The sequence below is a fragment of the Notechis scutatus genome, chromosome 1 (genome assembly GCF_049901735.1).
Source record: "Notechis scutatus isolate UNSWTSFEM ecotype Mainland chromosome 1, rNotScu1.2, whole genome shotgun sequence".
Classification (NCBI taxonomy): Eukaryota; Metazoa; Chordata; class Lepidosauria; order Squamata; family Elapidae; genus Notechis; species Notechis scutatus.
Window position 1 is genome coordinate 92,619,053 of NC_142009.1, and position 25,726 is coordinate 92,644,778.

The following is a 25,726-nucleotide window of genomic DNA, read 5'->3' on the forward strand; positions in this document are numbered from 1 at the left end:
TTGAGGGTACAGCCCAACAGCAGATAAACTCACCAAAGTAGTAACAATGTAAATGATGAGGTCAGTTACTACTGAGTTAGTTTGAGGCTGCTTTTCAGTGTAGCCTACAGAAAGAGCTGATCCAAGATCCCTTTTCTCCTAGTGGGAGACAGGAAATGCTCTCCCTTCATCCGCATTAAACTGTATAATAGCCAAGACTGACAAGTGCAAATCATCATGTGAATGAATTAAAGAATTTGCTGCACTTTCATAGCATCAGATCAAATCCACCCTTTGGGCTAGAGAGCACAACAATGAAATTTATAGACCTGTAATTATTATATAAGTTTTTTTTCAATGTGATAAAATTACATAAAATATATTATTATGAGCCGCGGTGGTGCAGAGGTAGTATTCAGCAGGTTCTGGCCAGCTCTGGAGAACTGGTAGCGGAAAGTTTGAGTAGTTCGGAGAACTGGCAAATACCACCTCTGACTGGCCCCGCCCCCATCTCTTCTCTGCCTCCTGAGTCCCAGCTGATTGGCTGGGTCTTCTTTTGTTGCCCTGCACAGGAGAACAGAGCTGGAAAGCAGGTTAGTGGGGTGGGGAGAGAATGGGATTTTGCAGTATCCTTCCCCTGCCACACCCACCAAGCCAAGCCAAGCCATGCCCACCAAGCCACACCCACAGAACTGGTAGTAAAAAAAATTGAATCCCACCACTATTTGAAACACAACTGTGGCCATTGACTAGGAAATATGGTAATGGTTATATGCAAAATGTAAGAATTTTATTCTTTTCCCATCTAATTCCAGTAACACAGGTGTTTGTACAGCAACTCTGTGTTTCCTAGAACAGGTAGTGCTAGGATATTTCCCTCACTTTCATTATCTCCAGAGGCAGTGATGATTCATTGGGATAGGTCAAAGATATGCAAGCAGGCAACAACATGACTAGAGAGTTCATGGCATCATAACATACCTTAATTTATTTTCCTGTCAAAGACTATGTCTAAACATTCACATATAAGTTGCTTTACTTGTGCTCCCAGAAAATGAATTAGCCTTCCTGCTTACAGAAAGCATGATAAGTTGCACTCCAACTCAGCTCCCTTATTAACCAGTAAATCTCTCTAATCAACTTTGCTTAGAAGATATGAGGCTTACAAGGATTTTCTGAAAAGAGCACAGGGCATAGTGTCCTTAAAATAGGAATCCATCAGCTGCTGACCAGCTTAATCAACTGGGAACTGACCCAACACCTGTTTGGCAGTAGCAGAGATCATGGTTATATGTATACCTAACTCGTCATTTCCCCCTGCTGACTACCAAGTGATGGCATTGCACAATGATTCTGGAAACTATTTTGAGCGTGGAGGCTTTTAATAGGGTAGTGAAGGCCTCAGTTCAGATAAGGCTGTAGGAAAGCTTGAGATATATCAGCAAGATATTCCCAACATGGAGGTAATGTAACATTTCTCAGGTCTCCAAGATGTTAGGTTGTACAGCATCCATTGCCAGAATTAGGATACATGGTTTGAGTTACAAGATCGTCTACTTATACTGTCTCTGATCCGCCAGGGAAAGCTCCTACGTTTCAAGCGTTGGGAAAAGACTGAGTAGAAGGCAGCTTTGTGATTCTCTTATAGAATTAGTTTATGCTTTTAGTAGAGTGGAAATTGGCTGCTGTGGTAGAGATACTTGCAATATATTATTCAAACATTCACTTAGCCTTACTTTAGGTTCTTCATAAAATGTGGAGAGAATGCATTCTGAACAAATGTAGGGCAACAACAGTTGTTGGTAGAATGGATCCTGTTCAATTTGAAAAAGGAAACAGAATTTTCTCTACTGTTGCCTCTGTCCTATGTAAGAACTTGCCCCCGGATTCTAGGCGGACTCTCCACTCTCCTAACCTTCTGGAAGAGCGTTAAAACCTGACGCTGCCAACTGGCCTGAGAGTCCAAGAGTGCTATCCAATCCTGGGGATGGCTTGTGGGCTAAAGATGCTTCCTTTGCTTTTTAACTCTGCAATTGTTCTTTTTAACTTTGTTTTAATCTGGTTTTTATGTGTTTTTACTGTTTATTTATAAACAGCCCAGAGACATAAAATATGATGAGAGATAGGATAAATAAATAAATAAAAAATATTTATATCTAATTTCATAGCACCCTATATTATCTTTCTAGAGACCAGGAAAAAAAAATCATTGTGGTAGGATATGAGCTTTGCATTACATTCAGATGATCTCTAGTTCAATTCATGGAATCATCAGTGATATGGTTCAACTCATAGGAAAGATCTGGGCTGGAACTGCCAAGTAGGCAATACTGGGCTCAACGTTATGCTGCTAAAGGCAACATAAGATGTGTAAAATCAACTGTGGGAGAAATGCTTATTAATATAGGAAGTTGATCACACATTTACTGTTGTGATATGTACTTAATTGAGGGCTACACTGGAAGTTGCAGACTAATATAACAGAATACAACAGAATAAAAGAGTCAGAAGGAATCTTGTAGATCATCTAGTCCAACCCTCTGCCTAAGCAGGAGACCCTACACCATCTTGACAGATGGCAGTCCAATCTCTTCTTAAAAGCTTCCAGTGACGAAGCATCCACAACTTCTGAATAAGTAGTGGAACATAGCTTGGCATAAAAATCAATGTGTAATTTATATATAGATATATCCCACTTCCACTTCTCTATTGATCCAAAGACTTATAAAAGAGATTGACTTACAAAAAGAAAAAATAGAAAAGTGTGCACTTTTTCAGCTTCTTATCCCCCAAACGCATTGGGATAAGATTCTAAGATCCATTAAGCACCACCTCTTTCATTAAAATAATGGTGTTCCTTGTTTCCAACTCTACCAGTAGATGAGTGAATGAGCTGCCAAAGATGACAACATGTTGGAATAGAGCAATAATAGTTTCCTGACTCTTCCTTGAGAGTCCACTCCTTTGTCTGTATGACATACCCTGTCCTGAACTTTGTAAATCAGCTGCCTTCCAGTGTGGAGCAGGCCCTCAGTTCATGGCAGTATTGATGGAAGACACAACTGCCTATCCAGACCATTTCTATTCCTGATATGGTCAAGAAGCATCACTTTGTCATTTGAAAAAGGAAGAAATGATGTTGGGCGGGGCCAGCTCACTCAACTACTCAGTGGTGGGATTCAAAAATTTTTACTACCAGTTCTGTGGGCGTGGCTTGGTGGGCATAGCAGAGGAAGGATACTGCAAAATCTCCATTCCCTCCACACTCCTGGAGGAAGTTTACTGTAAAATCCCATTCACTCCTCACCCCGCTAACCTGCTTTCCAGTTCTGTTCTCCTTTGCAGGGCAACAAAAGAAGACCCAGCCAATCAGCTGGGACTCGGGAGGCAGAAAATAGATGGGGGTGGAGCCAGTCAGAGATGGTATTTGCCAGTTCTCCAAACTACTCAAAATTTCTGCTACCGCTTCTTCAGAACTGGTCAGAACCTGCTGAATACCACCTCTGCAATTACTGCATTCTCTTTTTCCTTACCCAAAAGATCTGCCAGTGACATTTTAAATGTTACCTTAAGTTCAAAGAACAGATTTCATTATGACATGTGTTTGTTTGACAGTTGATATATGTTGTGTAGCTGCCTGGAAGTCCTTCATTAACATTAAAATATATGCTTATCTTGTTCATTCATTTCAGGAAATCCTTCTATTTGGATGCAGTCTCCAGAGGTGGTCAAAGGTGGGTGTGAATAAGCAGCTGGCTGATCTTGAAAAGGTTTTTTTTTGTACTTGCCAGTCATTGCTCACATAAGAACTTCTTGGGGGTGGGGAAGGAAGTTCTAAAAATATCAGTTTCTATTCTATGCATATAGTTTCACCAACAACATCCTTTCCTGTGAATGAAATGGATCACTTAAAGGACAGAACAAAACATACGTATGAGGTCTGTAGCTCACCTTTCTCTTGAACTAGCACAACAACATATGTCTTACATGCAGACCTTGGCATCTTCCATCTGAAGAATCCAACTGTAGCTGATATAACACCCTGGGCCTAGTGTAGAACAAGCTTGTATTTTCTTTTTCCATTCTGGTTTTCGCTTGGTTTGATGAAATTTAATTTGTTGTAGAAACCCTACTTTAAAAAAAAGAATTTCATAAAATGTTCATAGACGGACATGAAGTTCTTCCACTTACTTAGCTAGAAGGTGACGGGTGTGTGGAACAGATCTGTCTTTCATTGTTCAATCCTCTTTTCTTACCCCGTCAACCACCTCCAGTGGTGAGTATCCCCCTCGTAGCCCCAAGCCCACTAGCAAAACCAAATGTTAATATCAGACTTCTAACCTCTGATAGTAGAGTGATCCATAAGGGAAGGGCCACAGCGAAAAGGCTCTTCTCCTTGACACTGTCTGCTGAAATTCCTTAGCAAATGGAGACTGTAATTGGCCTCTTCTGCTGGCATGAGGGAGGCAGGCTAGTCCTATTGGGGTCAGAGGCTCCTCAGATACCCTGGACCCATGCCATATAGGGCTTAAAAAATAATAACAACATCTTGAACTGGACTTGGAAGCAAACTGGTAATTAATGCAGCTCACACATCACACAACTGTATAAAAGTGGCCCCTTCAAGGGTAGCCCCAGTTAGAACACATTACAATAATTCGTCTTTGAGGGAGACAGGTGGTCTAGAAATATGAAACATAAATATAAATCCAACCACGAGATTGTTGTGAATCAATAAAAGTTACTAGCATAAATGCAAATCAGGGTTTGGAAACCTGCATACCTGATTGGCCCTTATACAACAACTAGGGATTGGTCCATAAGTAGTCCCTGATTGGCCACTATTTTGACACTTCTCATTGGTTATAAGTCTGAACTTATTGCACATGTCATTGGTTAACAAGGTAGCAGATAACCCTATAAAAGGGTTGCTGTTGCCCATAGCCTTGCTCTGTTCTGTTCTATTTATGATTATTAAAGAGTTGAAGTCACTGGTCAGATGTCTGGTCTCCATTATTTCCCAAACTTAACACTGGCGATGAGGATGGGATACGGAGACCGAAGAGCTGACTGAGTTACAGAGCAACCAACAGAGCAGGTGGTCGAACACGCACCATCAACGGCAACATGGCCAGCGGTGCCGTACCACCCGCTCCATTCAACCCAGAAACCGAAGACTGGGAGGCATACATGGACCGGTTCCAGATGTTTCTGGAGACCAACAATTTGAAAGATGCAACAACCGGCAAAAAAAACAGCTATCTTTCTAACTCACTGCGGGCCTACCGTGTTTAAAATGGCAAAGTCACTTGCCAAGCCAGCAGAGGTAAAAGAGATGGACTGGGAGGTCCTTGAGCCCTTACTACCCACCGTGCCAACCTTAGTCAGAAGACACGAATATTACCAGAGGGACCAACAGAAGGGCGAAAGCCTTGCCAATTACATCGCGGACCTCCGCAACCTTGGAGGCCTCTGCGGATTCTCTAACTTAGAAGAAGCCCTCCGGGACCGCCTGGTTCTGGGCCTAGAAGACGGCACGATCCAGAGCAAAATTATGGCTAAGGGGGACATCAGCCTCAACGATGCCCTTAAAGAAGCCTCGGCAGCGGAGGCGACCAAGAAGTCGGCAGCCCGAATGCGCCGCACCAACGCACCGCTACGTAAACTCTCCAATGATACCTCGCCTCGCTCAGAGAGACACCCGGTATCGACTCACCACAAAGACCTAGAATCCCCATCAGAAAGCGATGAGGAAGAGGTCAACCGACTCCGAACGGAACGAGACCAGTTCACACAACCCTCATTCCGACCGTGTGCAGGATGTGGGGCGAATCAGCCACGATCCAGCTGCAAATTCCTCGACGCACTCTGCCGAAATTGCGGGAGACGAGGTCACATCGCAAAGGTTTGCAGAAGCAAACAAAACTCCAAACCCCGACAGGCCGAATGCCAATCTTCAGGATTCTTCAGCACACACCGAGAAAAACTCAACCACCAATGGGGAAACCACTCCTACAGAAACAAGCCGTCCACCACTTCCACCAGGCGTGAAGAAACCAGGCAGGAAGAGACCCACCAAACAATCACCATTGGCCACGCTACATCCCTTGATGCTGGGAAAATCCGAGTAAAGGTCGCCATCGAAAACAAACCTTGCGTGATGGAGGTAGACTCGGGATCTTCCCTCTCGATGGTGTCGTGGAAAACGCTCCAACAGCTCATTCCAACGATTCGCCGCCAAGACCTTAACCCTCAAAGGGTTATACTCAAAGACTATCAGGGCAACCGAATTCCGTCGTCGGGTCCCGCAGATTCCAGATCTCTTTCAAGGACCGTACCATCGCTCTGCCACTGACTGTCGTGGACCGCGACAGGCCTAGTCTTTTAGGCCTTCAATGGTTCAGGCCGCTCGGAATTACTATAGCCGGAGTCCACCGAGCCGAGAGCAACGATTGGGAGGAGGCACTCGTGCAAGAATTCCAAGACGTTTTTGCGAACGGACTAGGCAAGTACAAGGGGACCCCGATCTCGTTTAACTTGAACCCTGAGATAGCACCCATCCGCCTTAAGCCACGTCGGGTGCCATTCGCCTTGAAGCCTAAAATCGACGAACAACTCGATAAGCTAATAGCGCAGGGCGTGCTGGAACCCACCGACCACGCCCGCTGGGAAACCCCTATAGTGACGCCTATCAAGCCTGATGGGTCACTGAGAATTTGCGGAGACTACCGGGCCACCTTAAACCACGCACTACAGCAAAGTGCATATCCAGTGCCGGTAGTGCAACACTTGCTCCATTCCCTGGGTGGCGGGAAAGTTTTCGCTAAACTAGATCTAGCCCAGGCGTATCAGCAATTGCCTGTAGACCCTACCACGGCAGAAGCGCAAACTATCGTAACACATAGGGGCGCATTTAAATGCAACCGGCTCCAGTTCGGGGTAAGCGTTGCCCCGGAATCTTTCAGAGTTTAATGGAAAGGTTGTTACAAGGGATCAGAGGGGCCGTACCATATTTCGACGATGTACTCATCGCCGCCCCTAACAAAGACATCCTAGAAAAACGACTCAGAGAGGTTTACGAAGATTCCAAAAAGCATGAGCCTCAGAGTTAAAAAAGATAAATGCCAGTTATGTACCGAAAAAGTAGAATTTTGGGATACCTCCTGGACAGCCAAGGAATCCATCCCACCGAAGACAAATTAAGGGCGATTAAAAAGGCCCCCACTCCAAGGAACAAGGCAGACTTACAGGCGTTCCTTGGACTTATCAATTTCTATAATGTCTTTTTACCCCACAAAGCAACGGTAGCAGAACCATTGCATAGACTATTAGACAAAAAAGCAACGTGGGTTTGGGGACAATGGGAACAATGTGCTTTCCAACAAGTAAAGAAATTGCTAATTTCTGATTCTGTACTTATGCAGTACAACGAGACTCTTCCGCTCACTATCACGTGTGACGCATCACCTTTTGGGGTTGGGGCAATTCTGGCCCACATATTACCAAATGGAGCAGAAGCCCCCATCGCGTTTTTTTCGCGAACCCTAGCTAAAGCTGAAAGAAATTATAGTCAGCTGGACAAGGAAGCTTTAGCTATTGTGGCTGCAGTTAAAAGATTTCATGAATATGTTTATGGCCATGCGTTTACGATAATTACTGATCATAAACCGCTACTGGGGATCATTGCGGGTAATAAACCAACCCCGTATATATTGTCCCCCAGAATGACCCGTTGGTCTGAATTCTTGGCGGCCTACAACTACACCTTGCAACATCGCCCGGGGAAATCAATTCTCCACGCTGATGCATTGAGCAGAACACCGCTCCCAGACTCTGTTTTAGATCTAGCCCCAACCATCTCAACACTACAGATCGAAGCTCTACATGCACCACCCTTGACGGCTAGAGACATTGCTTTTGAAACGAAACGTGACCCAGTTCTGCAACACATCCTGCGCTGGGTTGAACGGGGGTGGCCGACGGACCAAATAGCACCGGAATGGGCGCCTTTCAAAGCCCGCCAAACCGAACTGTTTTCCCAAAAAGGCTGTATCTTGTGGGGCGATCGAGTCGTAATCCCTGGCAAATTGCAACAAACTGTTTTGGCGGTATTGCATGAGGGACATCCGGGTATCGTGTGGATGAAAGCGCTCGCACGCAGCTACGCTTGGTGGCCGGGAATCGACAAAAGAATTGAGGCCTGGGTCGCTACTTGTCAACGTTGCCAGGACGTCAGCAACGCCCCGCCTAAAGCAAGCCCAACCGAATGGGAAACTCCGAGGGGACCTTGGTCCCGTATTCATATTGACTTTGCGGGGCCTACCAAAGGACACACTTTCCTTATTACTGTCGACGCCGATTCAAACTGGCTCGAGATTCATCGAATGAATACAACTACAATGGACTCAGTCATCAATAAATTAAACAGACTATTTGCCACACACAGGTTTCCGGACGTGTTGGTCTCGGACAATGGCCCACAGTTTACTGCATTACCCTTTGAACAATATCTTGCTGATCGGGGCATCCGCCATGCGCTAACCTCGCCCGCGCACCCTGTGGCGAATGGACGTGCAGAACGCATGGTACAATTTGTAAAAAAAGACCCTTCACAAAATGGAATTTGGCAACAGCGACGAGAAAATCAATCGAATTCTCTTGTTGCAGCACATCACGCCCCACAGCGTGACCAACAAAACGCCCGCTGAACTTCTTATGGGGCGGAAACTACGATCGCACCTTGACCGGCTCCACCCGCATTCGCACCGGAAAAGCCCTTCGGCTCCAGCAGCAAATGCCGGGAATTTAAGGTAGGCGATTTAATCTTTGCCAAAAACTTTTCCGGCGACCCGTTATGGATACCCCAACCGTTACCCACCTTACTGGGCCTAGATCTTACCGCCTGCTAACGGACGATGGGAGGGTGTGGAAACGCCACATAGACCAACTCCGATCGAGATTACCACCCAGCACCCATGACTCCCCGGGTTCACCAACTCAAGGGGGAGGAAATATTGAGGAAATTGACTTTGATATGACAAATAGCAGGCCAACGGAAACCCTATGGCCCAGCGAAACACCCGGAACTTGAAGCGGGGAGGAGTTGAATTTTTCAGGGAACTTTAATACGGGGGAAACCGAACTGCAAAACCCCGAAGAAACACGGAGTAGCAGAGACAACCACAGTGAAAGCAGCACGGAATCACCGTGCAGCGAAACTGTAGTTAATAAAGATCATCCAAGCGTTCCACGAACCGGACCTTAGACCAAACCAGGTGGAACCACGGAAATCATCCAGACAGACCAAACGGCCTGTCTATCTTGAGATTTTATTACAGCCCCCCTCAAACGGAACCCAAGGGGGAGGGGTGTTGTGAATCAATAAAAGTTACTAGCATAAATGCAAATCAGGGTTTGGAAACCTGCATACCTGATTGGCCCTTATACAACAACTAGGGATTGGTCCATAAGTAGTCCCTGATTGGCCACTATTTTGACACTTCTCATTGGTTATAAGTTTGAACTTATTGCACATGTCATTGGTTAACAAGGTAGCAGATAACCCTATAAAAGGGTTGCTGTTGCCCATAGCCTTGCTCTGTTCTGTTCTATTTACGATTATTAAAGAGTTGAAGTCACTGGTCAGATGTCTGGTCTCCATTATTTCCCAAACTTAACAGAGATGACTAGGGAATGAATGACCATATCACAAATACTAATTAGTGTGTACTTTCTATCAGCTTGGCCTAGTGGTTAAGGCACTGGGCTAGAAAGCAAGAGACCATGAGTTCAAGTCCCACCTTGGCCATGAAGGCCAGCTGGATGACCTTGGGCCAATCACTATCTCTCATCCCGACTCACCTCACAGGTTATTGTTGTGGGTAAAATAGGAGGAGGAAAGTATATTGGATATGTCCTCCACCTTGAGTTATTCGTAAAAATGATAAAATTGGAATATAAATAAATAAAATAAAAATTTGAAAATTAAATTAATGTGATATTTTTAGAATTGTTCTTCCAAGACTGGATGTCCAAACTCATTCTCCTAGAGTTGATTTGTCCTACATTTGTATATTAAACAGTCCATTCAAGTCAAAAATTGATTTCCCCCACAACTGAAAAACCAGTAGGCCAGGGATGGGGAGCCTTTTATGGCTCACTCAGGAATTCTGGGAGTTGAAGTCCATAAGTGATAAAAGAGCCAAGTTTCCCTACCCCTGATCTAAACCAACCTCCTGATCAAGCAGGAGATCCTCTACCATTTCAGACAAGTGGCTGTCCACTCTCTTCTTTAAAATCTCCAGTGATGGAGCACACACAACTTCTGAAGGCAAGCTGGTTAACTATTATCACTGACAGGAAATTTGTTAACTTGTGAGGCCACACTACTAGTTTTCCAGGGCCACATAGAGCCCCCAAGCCATGGGTTAGATAAGTATACTTATATTATTTATGATTTGTGGACTTCAACTCCCAGAATTCCTGAGCCAGCTGCCTCTGGAATTCTGGGAGTTGGTGTCCACAAGTCATAAAAGGGCCATCATTCCCCATCTCTGCCTTAAATTATAGTCAGAGAGGGGCATCATTTAAGACTTTCTTTCCTGTTGGGAAAAGTGGATTTAATTTTCCACATTTTCAGACTTTTGATAATTTATTTTAGCTTCAATTGGTTTAAAAAAAGAAATTCAGAATTCAGTTCCTCTTTGCAGATCTAAATAGCTATTACCTGACTCCTCAACAATTCTTGTTTCAGCAGAACCAATTTTAATAGATGCATTTTAATGCTGAAAGAGACATAAGGAAAATATTGGGTCTTTGATAGAATGTTGGCTTTTTATACAAGAAAGACTGATGTTATAATAAAAAGTCAGTAATAAATAAACATTATGTTAAAATGGCAATTTAATCTGATTTTTAGGTAAACTTGTCATATTGTTACTTGTGATCAGCTCATTTCTGATTAAGCAGGTTTTAAAACTTTTTAGAAGTTTATATTCATTATGAGTTACCATAGAGCACTTTTGGCAGTTTTTTTATAGTGGGGATTAAAGGTTTGTGAACCCCTTTGAATTTACAATATTCCTGTGAAAGGATAACCTGAAATGTGATCTGTTCTCCATATTAGTCCTAAAACTGGGTAAAGAAAACCCAACTAAACAGATGAGTCCAAAATATTATACTTGTTCATTTATTCACTGAGAAAAATGACTCAAAACTACACAATATTCGTAGATATTGTACTCTCAAATTGCAAATGGAGACATGGGTACTCTTTCTTATCTTTCTAATCTTTCTTATCTTCATTTTTAAGTGCTTTGGTTTTATTGTATTGAGAACAGTTCCTGGGGTGCATCCACAGTTTCGTTGTACTTGTACAATGACAATAAAGTTCTTCTAATTCTAATTCTAATTCTAATGGTATGGAGCAAAAGTATATCAACCTCTAGGATTTTCAGTTCATTTGAATGGAAAATTAGAATCAGGTGGAATGGGATGATAATCAGGAGTGAATGTGGGAGCATACTGATAAGAGTTCTATATGAGTTATAATTTGGATGTTAAAGTTTCTCTACCCTTTCCCTTTTGGCTCAAAAAAATCTGATTACTGTACTTTCAGTCTGAGGCAGCTGCCAAAAGCGTAACAGAAGCAAATTTAAACTGAATCCTCAAAGACAGAGTAGCCCTTTATACAGAAATCATTTTGTGGTTTCATGGAGCTTTGGAATAGGTCCATGATTTGGGCGTGTTCTTGGCTTGCCAGTTCTAGCTGGATCAGTAGATGGAGGCTATGGCCAGGACAAGCCTAGCTTCAGCTGGTGCAACAACTGCAGACATTCTTGGGGTGTGATGCCTCAATGAAGGTAATTCATCCCCTTGACCTCTATGGATTGGACTAGTGCAGTGTACCATACCTGGTATGCTCCCAAAGACTTCTGAGAAACAAGTTTTGAAGGTATACTGTAGTACAGGGGTCTCCAAACTTGGCAACTTTAAGACTTGTGGACTTCAACTCCCAGAATGGCTTGGGAGCATGGCTGGCTGGGGAATTCTGGAAGTTGAAGTCCACAAGTCTTAAAGTTGCCAAGTTTGGAGATCCCTGCTGTAGTATATGAATGTTGTGACTGGATGTGTCAGGCCTAAGGATAGAAAATTTCCTCTTCTTGAGCAGTGTTTCTCAATCACAATCACAACTTCAACTCCTGGATTGGGGGAATCTGGCTAAGAAGCATGCTGGCTGAGGAATTCTGGGAGTTGAAATCCACATATCTTAAAGATGGTAAGGTTGACCAAGACTGCTCAATATAACCTTGTTCTATCTATTCAATCGGTCCACTTGGGTCTTGATCAAGGCCCTTTGAACCTACCTCCAAAATGCAGGCAGGGACAGAAAGAGGAAATAGTTAGGACAAAGCTTACCACTGCATTCATCCAATCATACCATGATTATCCCCCGTAGTTCACAATTTTCCACTTCTGTGTTCATCAAATGTACAGTTTTCAAGCAGGGTATGCAGAATTGAAATGGGGATAAGGTCCCTTCGTAATATTTGAACTTGGGGACCTGATTAATATTAATTTGGGGAGATCTGTTCGTAAACCATTTTTTTTTTACAGAATACATAGTCAAATGGTAGAATTGGTTGGCATCAAATGAAACGATGGCCACCATTTTGAATGGTGATTGAACAACTTCATGAAACTCTATCAATAGCCATTAACTCTGATGGCTATTCATTACTGCTGAAATCACAGAGAGCATTGTCTCAATTCCAGTTTAGGCCAATCCAACTATAAAATTACTTTTTTCCTACAACGCTGCAAATGTCAAATGTGCTTACCTTTCAGTCCAATTCATCCTGGCTCTGATAGCAACTCGATCCAACAAGAATTGCAAGAGGAAGGGGACAGGCTCTTCTCCATTCTTCTGCCCATCTTAATGCTTTCAGATTTAGATAAGTTTTTGACACAGCTTCCAGGCTTGTGTAGAGCTGATTTTGAAATACCAGGAATGATTCTTAGAATCATAAAATCATAGGGCTGGAAGGGACTTTGGAGGTCTTCTATTCTTATTATTGCATCCCTCATGAAGAAAGCATCTCTGAAGGGACCCTCTCTTGTTCTCTGGAAAATAAAGGCAAGAGAGGAGAGAAGTGCTTTCCGATTTGAAGATTCTTTTACTGGAATTTTACACTAAAGGTAGTATTAGTACTAGTAGTTTTGGTTCTTGTGTGGACTAGCTTGAAGGATGGACACATCCATTTTATTTGCTCGGTTCAGGAAGGGATGTTAGGGTGTCCCTCCCTCGTGAAATTAGAATTATGGAAGTCAAGAAGTTAGACTTTCTGATCTAATTGGTCACAATCATCTGGAACAAACTTTTCCATGAGATTTGGGTGACCTCCACACTTGCCATCTTCAGGAGAACAGCAAAGACAGAGCTTGTTCGGAAGCCTTTTGGTGAACTGAAAACTATTTGTTTAGAAGCATATTGAATCTTATGTTAATTTTTCCTAAGTTTTAATTATGTTGAATTATGTTTATTTTAGTTACATTTTCATATCGGTATTATTGCTGGTTTTATTATTGTGTAGGATCTAAAGATTGACAAGTAGAAAGTTCATGCAGCAACTATCATGCCCCTATTGGAGACTGACTCTGAGGGAGAGGAGGAACAGCTGACAGGGAGTGGAAGTGTGGCTCAGGAGGTTGTGGAGGAAGCTGGGGAAGGGCACAGGCTGGCTGGGCAGTCAGAGGAGGACCCAGGCCCATCCCCTCTCCATCCTAGGGCATGCAGGGAGGAGAGGATAACGGAGAAACATGAATGGCATGGTCTACGGGGGAGGAAAGGGCCTTGATCCCCTTCATGGGCTCAGCTGTGAGAACTGGTTAAAAGGACAGACTGCGCATGAGCCAGTGCTGGAAACAAAGCGTGAAAATATTTCTAGTCTGTCCGTTCTTACCTGAGTTTGGCGTCCTTTCCAGTGTGTATTCCAATATCTGTGGACATCTTCAAGCCCTTATCTTGCCTGGTTCCCTTAATTGCTTCAGTGTGGTTTGTGTTGTTGTTTTTCTATTTATAATTTATAGGTATTTTTAGTTTAAACAGCATTTCCTCCTTTTTGCAACTATTTGTGGGGGAGTTTTTTTGTATCCAGTCAAGGGTATTTGGAGCTTTGAAGCCAAGTTGAAGGAATTAAAGGGACTTCACCTGTTTTTATGCCTGTGTTGTTTTTGTATCCCACCCTGGGTCATCACAGCAACTATTACTAAATAAAGAAATCCATCTGCACAATTCAAGAAACCTGAATAATATTTGCTAGTACAAATGCTAAATATTAAATTCTTGTAAGCAAAACATGTGCAACTGTTTTTTAAAGTATCACCCGGTTGTCTTTCCAGTCTCCACTTGACTATTTGAGATACAATTGGGAAACCATGATGTTTCACCAAATTTTTCATGTTGTGTTTAACACAGAAAACATTCAAAGAATTTGGCATCAATTCTTCATTTTGAATTTTTTTCACCTGAGTAGTTTAAAGTAGGAGCAGGAATATTCTTCTTTAGGGCAAGTGGTTTGCAAGCAGGGCCGATGTCCAAGGCCAAATGCAGTTGAGGTACTCTGAGTCTAAGCTGTATATCAAGGCTCATTTTAAGCTAATTTCAAACCTGATAGCTCACCAAAACTGGTAGAAAGGGAGAGGAATGTAGCCCTGCTAATTTTCCCAAAGGTCACCAAGAGATTAATAAGAAGCAGAGAAAAGCCTTTTTGATGCCTGCAGTCAATTACAAAACTAAATGAGTAAAGTTACCAGATCTGGGCTGCAAAATTCTGGGTCTTCACTAGGTGGCACCAAAATGTTTGATTTTTTTCAGTAATCTTTTTGTGCTATCTCATGGTCACTGTTTTTTTCCCCCCAATCCAGTTCTTATAGCCCTATAAGCAAACCCTATTCTATCATAGCTAGTAGAGCAATCTCCAGGGATGAGGGCTACTGCACAGCATTTTCCTTTATAGATCTGATGAAATGTAGTCTGGATTCCCAGGAGGGAAGTACTAGTCTGGGTGCAAAGAGACAGCAGAACTTGGAAAGTTTGGTTGGTAGAAAGAGGCTCCTCCCTAGCTTTTCCTGCACTTGTGGTTATGCGAATAGTTGCTTTAGTATGGCAAGATTCTGTCTCTAGGTAAAGAAATGAGACTGCTCTAAAGAAATGAGACTACATTAGTACTCTTAATATGTTGTTTTTGTTCTTGGGCCTGATAATATACCAATTAATGTACCAGCAATCTGAATTTTAACTTTATCTTCTACATAATATACAAGTCTTTGCAGCAAAAAAAAATGACAATTCTATAATCAGACAATCTCTCATGTGAAAACTGAAGTTGCAGAGTACAAAAAAAATCTTGTAATAAACTGTTTGACTAGATAGAGTCCTAGGAGTAATATTTATATGGATTTTAAAAATTGCTTTGCATGCCTTTTTGTTTCAAGGAAACTTCAAACAGTGATATCACAAAATGTAGGCACTAAAATTTAAAACTTAATTCAGAATCTCAATTGTCTAGCAAACATGACTATGATATAGATTTCTGTACTGTACTTTAGCTTCTGAGCCACATTGGATTAATTTTTGTTTCTGTTAGTAGCAAATTAAGAAAAAAAAATTACCCTAGATTTATTATCTTGATTCTTTCAATACAGCTTGTTTTTAGTCAAAAGCAACAGAAGAATATCTAAATATTGTACAATTCATAACTAGATTTCTATCCTTAATTAGAACAATAAAAGCTTCAGTTATCTTTTCTAGACCCCAGTTCTCCAGTCTCTACAGAGAAGCCACAGGAAGAAAACCTCATTTACGTACAAGTTCACCACAGTAAATCACATGTGCAGCAAGGTGGAAATAACAGGCTTCTAAATTGTGCCGATTACATAAACAGTTAGAAAACTTGGCCTGCAAACAAGTCAGTGAAAGTTTAATGGAAAGGTGAGGAGACAAAGCTCTGTAAATTCTCTGTAAATTGCATCCGATGGGTTTGCAAAATTTCTTTTAAAAAACATCTTATTTTCCAAGGACATGAAGGCATGAAGCAATTATATTAGGATGATCACTTTGCATTCTTCACATTGGATTCTGTTAGTTTCCATGAGAACATTGTATATTTAACAAAATATAAGTTGTTTTGCATTCAAGAATTGCTTGAGTATTTATTAAAGCGTTAGTAATCCCATATATTTTGACAAGGTATTCTGCAATAAAAAACATATGGACAGTGTGCTAAAACAGAACCTCTCTATACTCCTTTAATTGCAATCAAGGACTGATAATCTTAAGACACAGTGATAGATAGTATACAAGTATGTAGCATGACTCATTTTCAAGAGAAATACTCCTGCTGCATTCTGGTTGATCAAAAGCAGGAAACAACAGAAATCTCATGAGATTGTCTGTCTCAAAATGTTTCCAAGCCAGTCTCATATGATTATATGCATGCAGCTAAACCACAAAATTCTTTGGGGACTTTTCCATCGCTGATGTGAATATGAAGGCACACCACAGGTTGTGCACATGTTGTTAGGGTCAGTAGGCTGATTGCTTAAGAGGACATCAAACTGTTCTGTGCCATTTGTAAATGTTAGATGTTTGGTGATGCCTTGCAAATGTATTTGTAAAAAATATTCTTCTCACCCCAAACAATTGGTTGACTGGAACTAATTATATAAACATGTAGCCGTTATATTGCATTGGTTGGCTATCAATCTGTTTCTGAACATACAGATAGTCCTCAATATACTTTATTTTATTTGATTTATTTGATTTGTCAATCGCTTACAAGATACAGGTATAAGAATAAACATAGTTTTGAATACATGAGATAGATACTTATAAAAAAAATAAAAAGAAACAATAGGACAGGGACGGTAGGCACAATTGGTGTGCTTATGCACGTACCCTACAGGCCTCTTAGGAAAGGGGTGAGGTCAATAGTAGTCTAAGGTTAAAGTTTTTGGGGTTTGGGGAAGAAACCACAGAGTCAGGTAGAGTATTCCAAACATTGACCACTCTGTTGTTGAAGTCATATTTTCTGAAGTCAAGTTTGTTGCGGTTAACCTTGAGTTTGTATCTATTGTGTGCTCTTATATTGTTATGATTGAAGCTGAAGTATTCATTTGCAGGTAGGACATTGCAATGTATGATTTTATATACTATATTTAGATCGGACCAAAGGCAGCGTAGTTCTAGGTTTTCTAGGTCTAGAGTTTCAAGTCTGGTGGCATAAGGTATTCTGCAATGAGTAGAGGAGCGGAGAACTCTTCTTGTGAAATATTTCTGGACTTTCTCAATTGTGTTAATATCAGATACATGATATGGGTTCCAGACTGATGAGCTGTATTCAAGTATAAGTCTAGCTAATGTTTTGTATGCTCTAGTTAGTAGTGTGATATTACCAGAGAAGAAGCTACGTAGGATTAGATTAACAACTCTTAATGCCTTTTTGGCTATGTAGTTACAGTGGGCTCTAGCACTTAAATAATTAGAGATGAGTACTCCAAGGTCCTTGACAGAGTTTGGATCCTCAACAAGGTCTTGACTATTCAGCTTGTATTTTATTTTCTGATTTTTTTTGCCAATATGTAAGACAAAGCATTTATTTGTTGAGATTTGAAGTTGTCATTTGTTTGACCATTCTGATACATTGTCGAGGTCTTTTTGAAGGGTAACAGTATTGTCTGTGGTGTTGAATAGCTTTACAACATCAGTGAAGAGAACGCAGTTGCTCTTTATATGATTACAGAGGTCATTTATGTAGAGTATGAAGAGAGTTGGTCCTAGAACACTGCCTTGGGGGGCACCACTGTTGACAGGTACAGAATTTGATAGGATGCTCCCAATTTTGACCATTTGTTGTCTGTTTGACAGGAATGCTTCTATCCATTTATGCAAGTGTCCAGAGATACCATAAGATTTTAGTTTTAGGAGTAGTTTGTTGTGTACCACTGAATCAAAGGTTTTACAGAAGTCTATGTAGACTGTCACGATTGGAACAATTGCTATTGTTAAGTACAATGGTTAAGGGAGTCCTGCACAATTTTATGACTTTTTTGCCATGGTTGTTAAGTGAATCTTTGTAGTCAAATGAATCATGCAGTTGTTAAGGAAATCCTGCTTCCCTCTTGACTTTGCTTGTCAGAGGTTAGCTGGAAAAATCGCAAATGGCAATCACTTGACCCCAGGAAGCTGCAAAATGTCAAACCGACAAGCACCTGAATTTTGATCATGTGACCTTGGGGATGTTCTGACCCAGGCTTCATCAAACTTAATAAAAGACAAACTGAATCTAATACCTTTTTTAATGTGATGCTGGGAATTACTTGCATTCCCAACCAAAATTCATTGTACACAATTCCTCTAGATAAGAGCACGCTTTTCAGTGCTGTACAGTGGTGGGATTCAGCCAGTTCACACCAGTTTGGGAGAACCGGTTGTTAACTTTCTGAGCAGTTTGATGAACTGGTTGTTAGAAGACATCATTAGGGCAGAGAAATCAGTTGTTAAGTCATTTGAATCCCTCCACTGGTGCTGTAGAATGCTTGCCAAGAAACAGAAGTCCAATTAAGGCTTAACATTAACCAACCCAAAAACCTAGAAAAAACCGACCAGAGTACAAAGCTTCACAAAGGACTCGGAGATTACTGAACTGCTTTGCTTCCTGCAAAGCTCTTCGGCCTTGAGGACTGAGTTTTATCCCTTATGGCAGTGGTCCCCAACCTTTTTTGTACCAGGGACCAGTTTCACGCAGAAACACTTTTTCAAGGACCGGGTAGGGGCATGAAGGTTCCAATAACAAAAACCTTAATCATTATATTTAGTATATGATCTGAATGCAACAATTACATTTTATGGCTTCATTAGCAAGTCTGTCACTGCATATTACACAGAGTGGGTGTGGGGCTTGTGAATCACCTGTTGCGATGAACCCGCAACTCAGGTAGGAATCTTGGTATTTTCTTTTAAATGCAGCTTTCTTTTTGCAGGCAGTCTGTGACCCTTCTGCTGTGTCATCGTCTCGTTTACCCTTTCCAAAAAAACTCTCCAGTGAACTCTGTTTCTGGCTCATTTTGCGAGGGCTAGCTTGCATTGCTGATGCAGGATAAATACGTGCCAAAGAGTCAAGCACGGAAGTTAGGCGAGGGCGGAAGTGGTTGTCTTTCAAAATAAGACACCCGGAAGCAAAAACATATTTATATATATATATTTTAATCACGATTATTCATTTTTTGTGGCCCGGTACAAAATGATCCATGGACCAGTACCGGTCCAGGGCCCAATGGTTGGGGACCCCTGCCTTATGGGAGGGGCAATCAACTCCCAGCCTTACTCCCAAGTCGCCCCTTCTGCATCAGCTGCTCTCGCCTTTTAGCAGCTCTGTGCACACGCACACTGGGAACAGGCTCCCCAGGTTCCTCTGCTTTGCTGCTGCCAGACTTCGAAAGCTCTGAAGGCAGCTGGTCTCAGATGGTCCTGGCCCCATCCCTGCATTGGATGCAGGACCCTCGTCCAAGTCTTCACCAGACTCCCTGACTGGTTCCCTTTTGTCCTCACTGTCCGATACCTCTGCCATCTGCACTGACTGCCGGCGAACCACAACAGGGGAATGCTGTGATGGTTGTGTGAGTATTGGCTGTAAGTTCCTTTTTTCAGTGCCATTATAATATTGAACAGCCACTAAATGAATGGTTGTAAGTCAAGGATTACCTGTAATTCCAAAAGTCTGAAACGTACTTGGGTATTCTTTTCCATATAACTTGGCCACCTTCTTAAATATCAGCTTCTTTAAGACCTTAGAGCTGTGTTCCATGGCAGTTCTATTGAGTTCTTTCTCTCATAATCTTGATTCTTTAGCCAGGACTCATTTTATTCATGAAGTAACTATGTGGTTATGCTAAACAGCTATGTGTGATTTTAGTCACACTTAGTCCATATGATTTTTGGCCACCCGTTGCATTATTACTGTATTTACTTATCTAATTTTATCATTTTATTTATATATTTCTCTAGAACTTACTGGGAATTTACTCCTAAGTAGACACAATGGGATTTATAATTGAGTACATGCTAATAGGAGTGAACATAAATGAAAGCACAAGTAGAAACTCGCAGTAAAAGATGTTTACAGTATACATTTATAAACCGTGAAATTGGATACACTAAATCTCTGTACATTTCCACAGTTATGAAATATGAAATGTGGTTTGCTTTAACGAAAAAGAAAAAAATGAAACAAAAAGCCATTCCTGAAGGTTTATTACTGGCTGACTTTCTGGTCTCTTTCAGCTTGTTTATGGCAGCTGCCAATTTGCGTCACTGGGCTGCTTTTGTGGTTGTGTCTATGGCCCATTGGACACTCTGGTTCATGAAATAGTTCAGCATGTTAAGATCAACTAGAATGACCTGGTGTCCTTTTGCAAAATATGCCACAAAGGAGATTAACAAATGTCTAAATATAACATATGGCTGATGATGTAGAATATAGATAGAGAATCTAATGTAACTTTGAATATCTCTGCTCTAAAGGTATTATTTCATTCGACAAGGTATTTTTAGAAAGCATATCTACACTAAATGTTCAGCACTATTAAGTCTTTAATTTAATTGCAGCATTTAATTGTGGTGAAATGGATTGAGATACAGTATATGACAATCTCAATATGACAGCCATTACTCAGGTTAAGGATTTATATAAACAAGCAGTACAAGCTTTATGTCAATTTATATAAACAAGCATACCCACTTACAGTATGAAGCTATGCTGGGATATAAAACTAAGCCACTGGGATGCTTTAAAACTATGAAGTAGATTTGGATGGAGGTTAAATTTGGATGGAGAAGCAATTTCTGTCCAAGAGCCAGTCAGAATTCAGACAAATATGAAAGAGATATAGTCAAGGAAACAGATCTCAGTTAAAAGCTTGAGCATTCAATGTCCTTTTACCAAGGGGATGATAACACCATTTTGCCTATTCCACTGATATTTCCTGGTGCTGCTGGCCACAGCTACTACAATTGGCACTGCCAACCACTTGCAGTTGAAGAGGGTACTTATTTCTGAAGCTTCTGGCGAGGATCATTGATGTCTCCAAATGAGTGGGGACAACTTTATGGTGGAAAACAGCAACCAGATAGTGAATGGTGGCAGGCAAAATGTCTCTGGACAAAGAAGAGATCATGAGATTACCCATTTACACTCCGAACATCTGTTCCTCGTGAGTAAACTGCAGGATTTTGCATTCCATTTGAAAGCTGAGCAGCTGGGAATTGAGGGATTCCATCTATGCTCCCATGTGTAATGTAGCCATTAATGGACACAAAGTTCAGCCAAGCCTCATTTCTTAAATATTTTTGGAGTTTATTAATTTGCCACTAAGAGAGATTTTTCTGAATATCAGAATAAGATTCTATTGGTGAGTTATCGATTTTTGGGGATTACAAAGGAATAAACCAAAATAAAGGTTTTAAGACATAGGAACTACCAAAAACTTCACAAGGAGTTAATGGAAGAACGTTTAAAATGGATAAAGGGACCAGTTAGTTTGAAAGACTATTTTTTTAAGTGAAAGTCATTTTGAATGAATAGGAATTAAAGTAGACAAACAAACCAGACAACCATGGAAACATTTACTGTTTATTATTAAAGACTGCAGACAATTTGTGGATTTTACAAATGAAAAGATAAGGGTAACATGAGCCAGGTTGGTGCTTATCATAATTATAGTGAAATGGATTGTTATATAACTACAGGATGATTTATAAAAAGAATTGGGGGGAAATTATTTCATTGGATACAACAACAAAAAATGAATATTAATCCAGAATTTGTTGGGGTAGAAGTTCATTTGCATGGGATTAAGACTTTGGTACTGGGAATTTATGTCCTAAATAAGAATAAAGTATTGTTATATAAATGACTTTCAGGAAGACTAATAGGTTTTCTTATAAAAAAGGCTATATGATGGGGGATTGGAATTGAGTCATTCCCCACAAGTGGATAGAATTTTTGAGAAAAGCATTAAAATCAATTAGAATATATTACCAAAAGTTTTCTTTATTTGATGACAATTCAGGTCTGGTTGAAGTGTGAAGACCAAAAAGGCAATTCAAGAAAATGTGCTTATTTTTCACAATGACATAAATTCTTTTCAAGAAGAAATATAATTTCAAGTTCCAAGAAATTGACTATTAAGGTTTCTAAAGTAGAGGTACACCAAGGACTATTTCAGATCATAATCCTGTAAATTTGGTTTATAAAAGAAATCTTAATTTTTCTAGACAGAGACTGAACAAAATGTTACAAAAGAAGCAATAGTGGAAGATTGAAAAAAGAAATTGGAATAATTTGTTTACTATAATTTAGGCAAGGGCACTGGTTTAACAATGGTTTGGCATGAAAAGCTTTTATAAGAGGTCATTTTATGCAACATAATAGTGAACTCAGAAAGAAGAGGTAAGAGAAAACACCAGTTATTTTGTATGACAAAGAATAATTACCCACAATGGAAACGTGATGGGTGAAGATTATGGAACTTAATGAGATGGCTAAATTGACTTCTTTGATCAGGGAAAAGATCACCTTATGATCAGGTTGTCAGTGCAATTCCAGATGCTACTTTTTGTAAGAAACCCATTTGCCTAGTTATGCCTAGTCAGCCAAGAGCTGATGATTCCACAAGAGTTATCCATGCTTTGGTTACATCTCATTTTTTCTAGGTGTACAAATGCAACTTCTTTGTCATAGAGTACCCTTAATAAGTGCCCAAAATGTTTGATGAATACATGAAATGAGGCACTGTAGCATAATCTGATTATACATAAGAAATATTCTTAAAATGAACACAGCAGACAGACTAATTTTAACTTGTAAAACAGCAGCTTTAATGGCATAGGTATAAAACTTTTAAATAGTATGCTGAAATGACTATGGTATTCAAAACAAGGAAAGACTCTTAAAAGCATTCCTGCTGTGCCTGTTTTGGAGCAAATGACCTGAATTCCCATGCTGGAGAGGAGTGCACAGCTAAAATGCAATGTATATTTTTCAAAAGCAGTAAATGAAAACAAACATGAGAAGCCAAAGAATTGTCTCCAGTGAAAAAAGCTTGTTATTCATAAATAAGTTTTTTTTATTGCTGCTCTAAATTTTAGCACACCTCACTGGGGAAAAGAAATTTCTTTTATTAAAAAGTATTTTTTTAAAAAGACTTCAAAATTGTTTAGACAAAGAAAGAGGTTCAAAGTACAGCAACAGAAATTACACACAACCTATTCATTTAGTGCTTGTAATCACAGTACGTAGGACAATAAGCGAGCAATATTTTAATTGTTATCCTGTTAGCTACTTTCAGAATGTTGTTTGAAAAGCAGACAGAAATCTAATTGAAAAGGGATTTATGTTCCCTATGGACAGAGTAGTTTCACTTATTGCATTGATACTACAGGGGAGATCAGATACTCTGCTATAATAATGATAATTTACTGCATAAAAATATGAATGCTTAGTAAGTCCTCACACTAAAAGAGGTTTTTGTCTTCGTTCAAGCCAGTAATAAAGAAGTAGAGTCCAGAAATTAAAGACATAATGAGTATTTCTATCCCCCCAACCCAAAATAAACAATAAAGCCAACCCAGAAATTCCTGCAAAATAAAAGCTATAACAGAGAAAGAGAGTATTTATATTGTTTCTTCACCACAATATTTTGAGACGATCCTCTAGGTTAATATCTTTATAGTAGATGTGGCAGTTATTGTGACAGCACCCTTATTAAAAGAACAAGATAAATTGAGCCCTTAAACACACTGTATAAGAAGTAAGCAGGTTTACTTGAAGTTTGGCATTGATTTATTATGTTTGGATTAAATCTTTGAGAACCGTAATTTGTTAAGTTACATTTTTCTAAAATTGTAATACAGAGGCACAAAATGTCAACATTTGATATGTATTTAATGTATTGCTAGTTCCCTTGAAACTAAAAAAAAAAGGCATGTGTACTATTACTGGTGCATGTATTTCCTCCTATAAATGTCATAATAACAGCTGCATAATGTAATTATATTGCAATCATTCCTGAATGTGCCCTGCCCACATACAGTACATGCTAAAGCAGTATTCATGATTAGACTTCATGAATTCATGAGTTCAAGCCTTGAATGAAAGACTAAGTACCTTATTAGGGACATCAGCTATAACATGCTTAAGTTTAGGTATATCTACCTTTACTGTATAGTGTCAAGACTATAATTAAACCAATTCAAACATTATACTGTAAAATATACAGTGAAATCAATTCAACTAATTACACTTTTGACAGAATCTCCAGAACATCAAAACATTCAGACAGGATGTTTAGAATAGCTTCCCCAACATCTGGTGGTCTCCAGATGTGTTGTGATTACAACTCTGAGAATTTCTAACCAAAGACAGCAGCCATTATGGAAGATGAACTCCCAATTAACCCTGGAATCACTCAAATCACTCTTCTAGTTGGAATATATAATCCAGGTAAGGAATTTGGATTACATAAATCAAGAATTATACATCTGCCACTTTTTCTTGAGAATTAGCAACACTTGTTGGATAAGAGTTTTTATTATGGTATAATTTTACTGCAGGTTTTCTCAAAACTAAACTAACCATCACCCTGCAGGTGAACAAGTTTTCAATGTGGAAAATAAAGTGAAAATCCCCCATGGGAATGATCTGAAGTTCTGGAAGCAGAAGAAGCAACTTTTCTCCTCTTTTTGGCTTTCACTCTCACATCATAGATTATTGAGTTGATGGGTAGTAGCTGCCTGCTTCTAAATCCTCCTATCTTCCTCCCAGTCTTGGGTTGTTTAGGAGTGGGTTTTTAATATTATTGTAATCTAGGAGAAAAGCTATATAGGTAAATAGCTTTAGGCATTGGGAATGTTTTTGTCTTCATTCAGGCCAGTAATAAAAAAAATAAGAATCCAGAAATTCAAGACATAATGAGTATGGACAACTCTATCCTCACCACCACCTGAAGTAAACAATAAAGCCAGACATTCCTGCAAAATAAAAGCTATAACGGAGAAAGAAAGTATTTATACTGTTTCTTCACCACAATATTTTGAGACAATCCTTCAGGTTAATATCTTTATGGTAGATGTGGCGGCTATTGTGACAGCATCCTTATTAAAAGAACAAGATAGATCGAGCCATTAAATACACTGTATAAGAAATAAGCAAAGCCAGCTTGATAAAGTATACCACAACCTACCACTTAATAAGATAGAAAAATGTGGGTAAGACAGCATCACCACCAGATGAATTTGTAACTGGCTGACCAACTGCACTCAATGTGTAGTCCTCAATGGAAGAGCATATATGCATGGGGTACCCCAAGGCTCTGTTTTAGGCCCAGTACTCTTCACCATTTTCATCAATGATTTGGATGAGGAGATAGATGGGGGACTCATCAAGTTTGCAGAGGACACCAATCTGGCAGGAATAGCCAACACTCCAGAAGATAAGATATAGAAGTATCTTGACAGACTTGAATATTGGGCGCTACTTAACAAAATGAAATTCAATGGAGAAAAATGGAAGGTTCTACATTTACATGAGTTAAGGGGAACTGAGAAGAAGTGCAGAGGAGCAAGGTAAATTGAGCTGCTAGTTGCATCTCCGTCACATGTGAACTTCCCAAAGGCTGTTAAGAAGAGCTG

At 40.2% G+C, this 25,726-nt stretch overlaps 1 long non-coding RNA gene across 1 annotated transcript in view; it reads left to right on the plus strand.

The window, feature by feature from the left end:
* The first annotated feature begins 1,375 nt into the window (after nucleotides 1-1,375).
* The window catches only part of LOC148132907 (uncharacterized), a 31,481-nt gene continuing 7,130 nt past the window's right edge, over nucleotides 1,376-25,726 (plus strand). The window contains exons 1-2 of the long non-coding RNA XR_015750564.1: nucleotides 1,376-1,442; nucleotides 3,672-3,713. This is a non-coding gene — a long non-coding RNA (uncharacterized LOC148132907). The remainder of the gene's footprint in view (nucleotides 1,443-3,671; nucleotides 3,714-25,726) is intronic.